The following is an 8,737-nucleotide window of genomic DNA, read 5'->3' on the forward strand; positions in this document are numbered from 1 at the left end:
CTAATCAACATCTTAGGAACTAAATTCTATACCCACATAATCACATAAGCATGTTATCACAGAAGCATACAACACATGCTAACATCTCAATCAAGCGAGACAAACACATTGTGGTACAAACCACTTCCCATGTGCCGAAAGTATTCAAACCCAGTACGCTCTGATACCAAGTGGTAACGCCCCCAAAAATAATACAATAAAGATAACTCATATGCGGAATAAATATGTAAAACAACATACTTTCATATATCAGAGTTCACGGTTTAACAACCAGTTAAATGCCATGTAGGCTTACATCTTTCCAAGTCATTGCTTGGTTACACAAATTGAGTCTCGCTCATTACAACTTAAGCCCTTGGCTTTACAAATAACAAACATACACACATAAGGCATAATTAAGAAGCTCTTGCTTCCCGAAAGTCCATTCACACTATTGCTTTGAAGGAAACATTTCACTTGCACCTGAAAATGATATTCCCGTATAGGGTGAGCCAACAGCCCAATAGAGATAATCTAACACAATATATGAGGTTTAGCAAAGGTATAAATACTACGTGCATAAACAATATCGATACTAAAACATCCACAAGGCCTACATATTCATATGCTATTAAGACCTAACCTCTTTCCATTTTTCTTTAATTCATTTCCAGTTCATATATGTCACCCAATTCATGAGTTAAATTCATTATCTTTCAACAACCAAAATGAGACTACAACTCAATGGTTTTCCAACTATGCAAAATACACATAAACAATTCAAACCTACCACTTTACAGATATTTCGTCCGAAGAAATCGGCACCCATTTATATATGAAATTTCGGGTCTTTCACCGACGACACTCTGGCTAACTTGTTTAAAATGGAGTCCATCCCTTTTCTCCTCCCAAACAAATATACCTATGCAATGTATTTATAAACATAATCATATATGGAATACATCCCCTTTCTCCTCCCAATAAACATACATATACAATGTATTTATAATATGGTCATATTCAATGACACCAACAATGGATTAGCATTAAATCGCTTAACCCTCATGCAATTTCTACAACAATCATAGCTATCATCTACCGATAGCCCAATACAATTATTTCTAAAGAGATGTTTAATCTCAAAATAAATATTTTATTCAAAACTTACATAGGTGAGATAAAACATATCCAATATCACCAATTATAACCACAACCTTCCAATTTCACATTTTCAATGTTAATCCCAATTATTTATGCAAAATAATGATTTAATCAAATTAGGGCAAAATCCCCATTTTTTCCAAATATCAACCCAAACGCCAAAAATAACTATTTTGGCACAATACAACCTTGTATCCAAACCTCAAACCCACTTATGCCAATTTCATCAAAAACTCTTCTTTTCATTTCACGTCCAAATCCTAGATTTGTTCAAACCACAACCAAATCTCATCATCTGCACACAATAGCAAATAACTAAGCTAAAAACCATATTAGAGCGTAGAAATTCCCTACCTCAAGAAGAGAAGACGAGCAAAGCAAGGTTGAACTCCAAAAATGACGAAACCCACTTTTACTTAGATCAATACGAAGCTCTTAAAGCCCTCCACCATATTTTCAAAGACATTAGAGTCAAGAACTCAATGGATTTAGATGAAATCTTAGAGAGAATGTGAGTTTTTAGAGAGAGAAGCTCAAAATCTGGAAATTTTGAGACTTTTACAGAGAGAGAGAAAGTAGAAAATGATCTGAAATGTCACTTTCACGAACTGATAAAACGCGGTCCGCTCAAGCGTGGAAAGCCCCACTCGAGCATACGACACAGACTCACGCTCGAGCGTGAAATACGCTCTTCTAGTATTTTGGCAAACACAGTTCCCGCTCGAGTGCCTAAATGCCCGCTTGAGCGTAGAGCAAAATTTCAGAAGGCCGCTCGAGCGTAATAATGCCCGCTCGAGCGGAAGAGCCAAATTCTGGGCAACAAAGGCTTGGAAAAACAAGCAACCAACCTGTTCCAAACACACAACTACAACCCAATAACCAACATTAAGGAGAAGACAAGGGAAGCAAGACATGAACCACCATCCAAACCATACAAACCCGAGTCCAGAACACCACAAGAGACAGGTCAAAACTAGGGTCGCTATACAAATTGCGAAAGTGTAAACTTGAAATATGTTTATAAGGTTATGAAAAAGCTATGTTTTAAATTTGAACAAAAACAGACTTCAACGCGATCGATTTTGAAATTTTTACCGGTTTGCGACCAAAAGAGCATTTTTAAAGAAAACAAAAGAGTTATGTTTAACTTTTGGGACTTTTGATCAAAATAGAATGTCATAGTTGAATAATGCTTAGAGAATGAGTTTGGAAAGAAAATGATGTTTTCTTGGCCATTAACAGTATTATTTTTGCTTAAAGTATCTGGTGGAATAAAACTGACACGGTTAGAAATGGACCTTGAGAGGTTACCGGACGTGATTGTGATATGAAAACTAATGTAGTTGTTCATATTTGATGAGATGTGGAATAGATTGTATTGTCGGAATTTTTGGAATTTAATTGTTTAAATATTTGTTTAGAAATATTTGTTTTGGGCTATCGGTGGAGGATAGCCATGATTGTTGTAGAAAGGTATGAGACTTAGATTAATTGAACCACATTCCTCATTTGTTGCATTGGACATTACATTACATTAATGTCATTGGAAATGTATCTGTTTTTGAGAAATGTTTGGAAATGTATCTGCTTGCGAAAAGTTGAATACATGGTGAATCTGGGTAGGGAGTGTAGAACCACGCGGTTAGGTGTCGAGCTTTCCAGTTTACTAGTACAAATGACAGTGGTAGTGCATTAGGGCCTACTTGCAGACACTCACCTAGAGATTCACAGAGCCTGTATTCACGTAACAAATATGGTTTAAAATAGAAATGGCTTTATATCTTTTGTTGCATTGCATACTTTATAAAAAGAGAGATAAACTGTTTTATCATGAGCATACTCTTTTTTAGTCTTGTCATGGTTCATATGTTGTGTAATATATCTCTACTGGGCTGTGGCTCACCCTATAAGGGAAACCATTTCAGGTACAAGTGTTATGCCTCCGTCAAGGCATTGACTTGGGAAGACTCGGAGCTGAGGCTTCATTTTTGTTTTATTGTTATTTGTTGAATTTAAGCCCAGGGTTGTATTTGCGTTGAGTTGAAAGTCCATTTTGTGTAACCAAGAATGTTCTTGGATAAATTTATAAACTTGTAGGGCACCTATTATCTGTTTGGCTTCCATTTCATACTTATTGTAAAATGTATGCTTGGGATTGGAACTAGGGCATTGAGATGTGAACAGCATGTATTTGGCATTTGGTATTTGGGATTTAATGGAAATAGATGTATGGAATAGTTAACTATATGTATGTGTTTGTCTATCAGGTGGGTTTTGTTGCATAAATAGACATACCCTACCCAATTTTCAGGACGTTACAATCAATTACTCTTTTTCACTCTCAGTCACATACATTCTCATCATTTTTTACAATTGCAAATCAATATAAGATTGACAAAAGAATTAAAACACATTTAGATTATCATTAAACAATTTGTAACAAAAAATTGCATACGCTAAATCTAGTTAATCACTAATAGAATCTCCAATCGTTCATTAAATATTTCATTAAATTTGAGAAAAATTTGAGCAAAAATTTGATCTGATACAATGCACCAAATCTGGCCAGTGGTCCGGCCGATCGTTCGTCTAGAGTAAGTTTTTATCAAGTTCATCCCAAAACTAGTTATCCGAGAGGACGTTCGGTCAATTAGTCATCTACAAATTTGATGAAATGATAAATGCTCATTTCATTTAATGAAAAAAGTACCGCTTCCTTCATTTTATACCAAACTGGTGAAACGGTTGGAGCACTGTTTTCATCAGTTTTTCATCAAACTTAAATTTGATAAAAGATCTGATAAATGATTAGAGATGGTCTAACACCCACACATTTATTCACAGAATATCTATTTTCTACACCTATAGAACAAGAGACATTGATAAATAAATTTGTAGCAAATTTGGTTTAAGAAATAAAGAGAGAAGGGGGAAAGGATGGGCGAGATCTAGAAAACATTGTTGTTTGGAGACATTTGGAGTCGATTTCACCGTTGAACAATTAGATTGGTACAGATTGATGGATTGATGATAATAGAGTGTAGATCGACAACGGTGAAGTATAAATCGGTGATCATAAAGGTGGTTGGTGAACGGTGGTGGTGGATCTACAATGGAGTATAGATCAATGGTAAAAACCAAATCAAATCTTAAGTCCCATCAAATGATATCGGTTACATGAATCTTTATTCTCTAGTCAATTATATCTAAGGCCATTTCGTTAATCAAATTAAGGAAATTCATATCTCTATCTACTACACTAGCTCACGTCAATCTAGGTTTACCCTTTCTTCTAATACTTTCATCTACTGTCACTGCATCGTATTTTTTCATTGCTACCTCTGTTGGTAACCAAAAAGTCAAAAAATTAATATAATTTAAGCTTTTAAGTTCACTTCAAGTGAATTAACTGAAAATTAATTCAAAAAAAGAAAAACAAATATTGTGAGAAGGAGAAAACGGTTAAGATTTACTTTTATTATTTTGTATGGAAAGGAGTTGAGAGGGTTGTGTTGCTCCAAACTAGTGATAATAATTTTAAAAAAATAAAAATTAAGAATTTGAAAAAAAATAAAAATAAAAATAAATTAAACGTTTTTATTTTTTTTTAAAAAAATTATGTGAGAACAATCAATGCTTATGATTAAAGAAAAATAAGATTTCCTTTGAGATAAACTTTTTTAGCTTGACTAAAAAAATTCTATTTGGAATAAACTTTTAGTGTTTTTTGGTTTAGATGTGATAGTTGTGAGAGAAAAAATAAAATGATTGTGAATTAAATATTATTTTGTCTTCTTAATTTATTTTGTCTTTTTCTAAGCTAAATTAGCCCAACCCATTTGTCAAACAATCCCTAAATAGGGTGTTTTAACTATTCCCTTATTTGCCCATTTATTTATGGAGAATTACAATCCAATTAGTTTTGAAAATGTTTACTTATGTATGAAAAAGTTCAAAATTTTCATTATTAATATATATAAATTTACCATTTATGGATAATGTATTTTCTACATGTACAATGAATATATTTTCCCTTTTATTTATTGAGATTTCTCTCTCAATTTTAAAATTTTTCGTCTCTAGTTTATTATTTATGATCCTCAATATTACAATTATAATTCACTAGACTTCATTGTAATCATGGCTTTCCTCAATTTTGAAGCCCAAGACAATGACCTAATACTGTGTTTGGTTAGAGAATTTGAAAATTTGAAAAGAGAAATGAAAAAGGTAAGTACAATATAAATAAAATATACTTATATTTTACCTAATTTCATACACCTTTTCTCTTTTCTTTTCTAAATCCCTCTCCAAATTTCCCAACCAAACACAGCGTAAATGATTTTGTATATGGACCGGTATGCTCTTAAACACTCATTTTCTCTCCTCTTTCTTCTAAAAACATGCTAGAGAGAGATTCTTGTGCAGTATTCGAGCCGTATTTAAAAGTCCATTTTTGTTTCCGTCCTAACTATATATACCCTCCCTTCCTTCTAAGTTAGAATTTTTTGAAAATTTCAAAAAATAAGCATTGGAGGGTTTTTTTTTTTTTTTTTTTTCAAGAGAAGAATTTTTAAAAAAGATTTTGATAAAAATGTGATGAAAAGGTTGAAGTAATTCATATCAAATCAAGCTTTTTACTCAAATTTAAAATCAAATTAGATGAAAAAATTGATGAAGGGTTGAATGATCCCTATTGATGTTGGATTCAAATTTTTGAATAGAGACAAAGCAATCCAAATATATTCCATTTTCTTTTTTCTTTTATATTTCACTTACATTGGATCAAATGTCTCCTTGATATAACTGCATCTGATGTAACAAGATGTAACAAAATGGAGCCATCAAGAAGCAATCAACACAATCTACTATTTTCATGTCATTCACCAAAATTCCATGTGCACAAAATTTGAAGTGGTGGGTTTGATTGTGTAGTTGGGTGAATTTTCATTTACCATTATAAGAAAATCAGATTATAACAAGCAATTAAGGTATCTTATTATTTTTCAACTAAATGTTAACATAAAATTTAAGATTTTTAAAGAAAAATCAATCAAAACCTTAAACCCTATTCATAAACAGGTTTTTCAATTCTGCTTAACTGGTTTTGGATTACTCCTAGTTTCTAACAAATGCATTTTCACTGAAAATCAACAAGAACAAAACATAAACCCACACCACCAAAAAGAGACATCAGATTTTTTAATTGAAATCAGACTACAATGATGTAATCTAGCCACCATTCTAATTTCATTTCAATTTCATATATTTGCTAACATTTGCAGACTATTCAAAGAAGGAATCGATAGTTCATGAATTGTATTTTGTATATTTTTCTTCATTAATTTGAAACTCTTATCATTCGTAAGATTACAGAATTGAAAGATCAAAGTTAAAATGCACAACAAATCAAAATTAAGATTTTAAACACTACTCAAATTATCATTAGTTTCCAAAACAGATTTAGAGACTTCACAAAATTACTCATAAACACACATATACATCACACATATAACCACTACATTTCACATATATATACCATTAAAGAGTTGCATATATTGATTTTAGGGTAAACTATCAAAAGATCTGGACTTAATTCCTATATAAAGTCTTATTGAAAATAAATTTTAGTAAAATCGGTGAATAAAATTAATTTTTTGAGACGATTTTATACATATGTTGCCAAAAAAATTAATCATTAGTGCCCATTTTTTTCACAATTTTTATAAATTATCGCTAAAACGTAACGTTAATTTTTTTTTTAAGTAAAAATTAGCAACTTCTTTTTGTAACGATTTTTTTAAACTGTCGCTAAAATTTATATAAGTAAATTAAAAAGACACTCTTGAAATTTACTTAAAATACGAATTGCTCTCTATGGTTTGAAAAATTACAAATACTTCTCTGTCAAAATTTTTTATTTAACAGAATTAATTGAAAAAGTGAAATTTTTAAATGTTCACCTATACAGTAATAAAATTATCTAAATTATTAATTAAAATAAAATTTTAACATTATTAAAAACTATTAATTAACTTAATGATGTATTAATAAAATAACCTATTTATTATGAAATTAAAAATCTTACGGGTATAATATAATTTCTAGAACCACAGGGTAATTTGTAATTTAAATAAACCTAGGGTGTATTTATAATTTATCCGATTTATAATGAGTAATACTAAAGATTCAAAAATTTTATTAAAAGTTCTTCTAAATGTCTCAAAAGAGTGTGGGATTCACATGGTGTGACTCTCACACTCATGTGTCACACCATGTGAGACATTTGGTAAAATTTTTAGTAAAATTTTTGAGACCTGTAACATTTTTTATTTATAATTAGTGATATTTTGTGTAACAAACTTTCAAAATAATTATTAAAAATTAATAATTAGTAATTTCTTTTAATAATATTTGATAAAAAAAAATTCATTAATTATTATAAAACCTATTTATTTAATTTTAAAGATCTCAAATAATTTAATAAATATTTTAGAGAACCTCTCACATTGGTAACATGTCTAGATCCCAACATTTGGTAGATTATTTAGGTCCCTAGCATTAATTTTAACCAGAGATTTCAATGGATTTAACATCAGGATTCCTAACCTCAACCTTGGCAACTGTAACGGTAAGTACTCCGTTCTCCATTGATGCCTCGACCTCATACATTTTCGTATTTTCCGGCGGCCGAACCGCCTCGTGAACCTGCCGGAGCTGCGTTGGACGCGGTGCCAAGTATCGTTCTTCTCCTCCTCGAAATTCCTCTCACGGCTGATCTGCAAAACCCTATCGTCCTCCTCGATCTCGACCTTCACTTCCTCCTTCTTCAGACCAGGAAGATCGGCCCTGAACATTGAGCTTCTGGTGTTTCCTTTCAGTCCACGCGAGTGCTCGCGAATGCCGAATTTTTCCGAGAAAGTTGAGGGAAAGGGAAGTCTAGAGAGAAGGAATCGAATATGGTGCCTCGTCGGTTAAGATGCTTGGATCAGCGACATCTTTTGCCTGTGGGATTTGATAATGAAATCGAATTCAAGGAGAGCAAGCTAATGGATTTTGATTTGCTGGAGTGCGTTTACTTCACAACTCTGTTTGGTTGTGGAGAAAATAGGAACATGCTGGGTACTTAAGCAAGCATGGGAGTGATCCAGTACTTTAGTAGCTAAAATTTATTTGTTTAAAGCTAGTTGCGGCCCACCATGTCATGGGCCTGACCAATAGTATATCCGCTTTTAAGGTTATGTTTGTTTCAAAAAATTAGAAAGGAATTTGAAAAGAAAAATGGCAGTAAAATATGAGCAAAATCTTTTCTCTTTTCAAATTTCTTTTTAAAACATTAAATCAAATACAGCCTAAATGAATTACCAAAGTTAGGGGAGTGAATGAGATTAGATATATTCTAGGGGCGTGTTTGGTTTGGTGGATTATAGTATGTGATTGTAATTATTAATCCATGGGTCCAATTATCTTATGTTTGTTTTAATATTTTAGTTTAGGATTATTAATCTAATGGATAATTAATCTAACAAATTTGTAGGATTATTAGTAATAGGGTAGGGGTGGAATTATTAATCCAATGAATATTAATCCAATTATA

The 8,737-nt window shown here is 31.8% G+C and overlaps 1 long non-coding RNA gene across 1 annotated transcript; it reads right to left on the minus strand.

Annotated features, from left to right (window-relative positions):
* Positions 1-210: 210 nt before the first annotated feature.
* On the minus strand, positions 211-8,238 carry LOC145790487 (uncharacterized). The gene is made up of 2 exons (XR_014329237.1): positions 7,750-8,238; positions 211-462 (listed from the first exon to the last, which is right to left on the minus strand). It is a non-coding gene; the product is annotated as an uncharacterized LOC145790487 (long non-coding RNA).
* Positions 8,239-8,737: the final 499 nt, after the last annotated feature.

This window comes from Camellia sinensis, chromosome 5 (assembly GCF_055761805.1).
Source record: "Camellia sinensis isolate YWXY chromosome 5, ASM5576180v1, whole genome shotgun sequence".
Classification (NCBI taxonomy): Eukaryota; Viridiplantae; Streptophyta; class Magnoliopsida; order Ericales; family Theaceae; genus Camellia; species Camellia sinensis.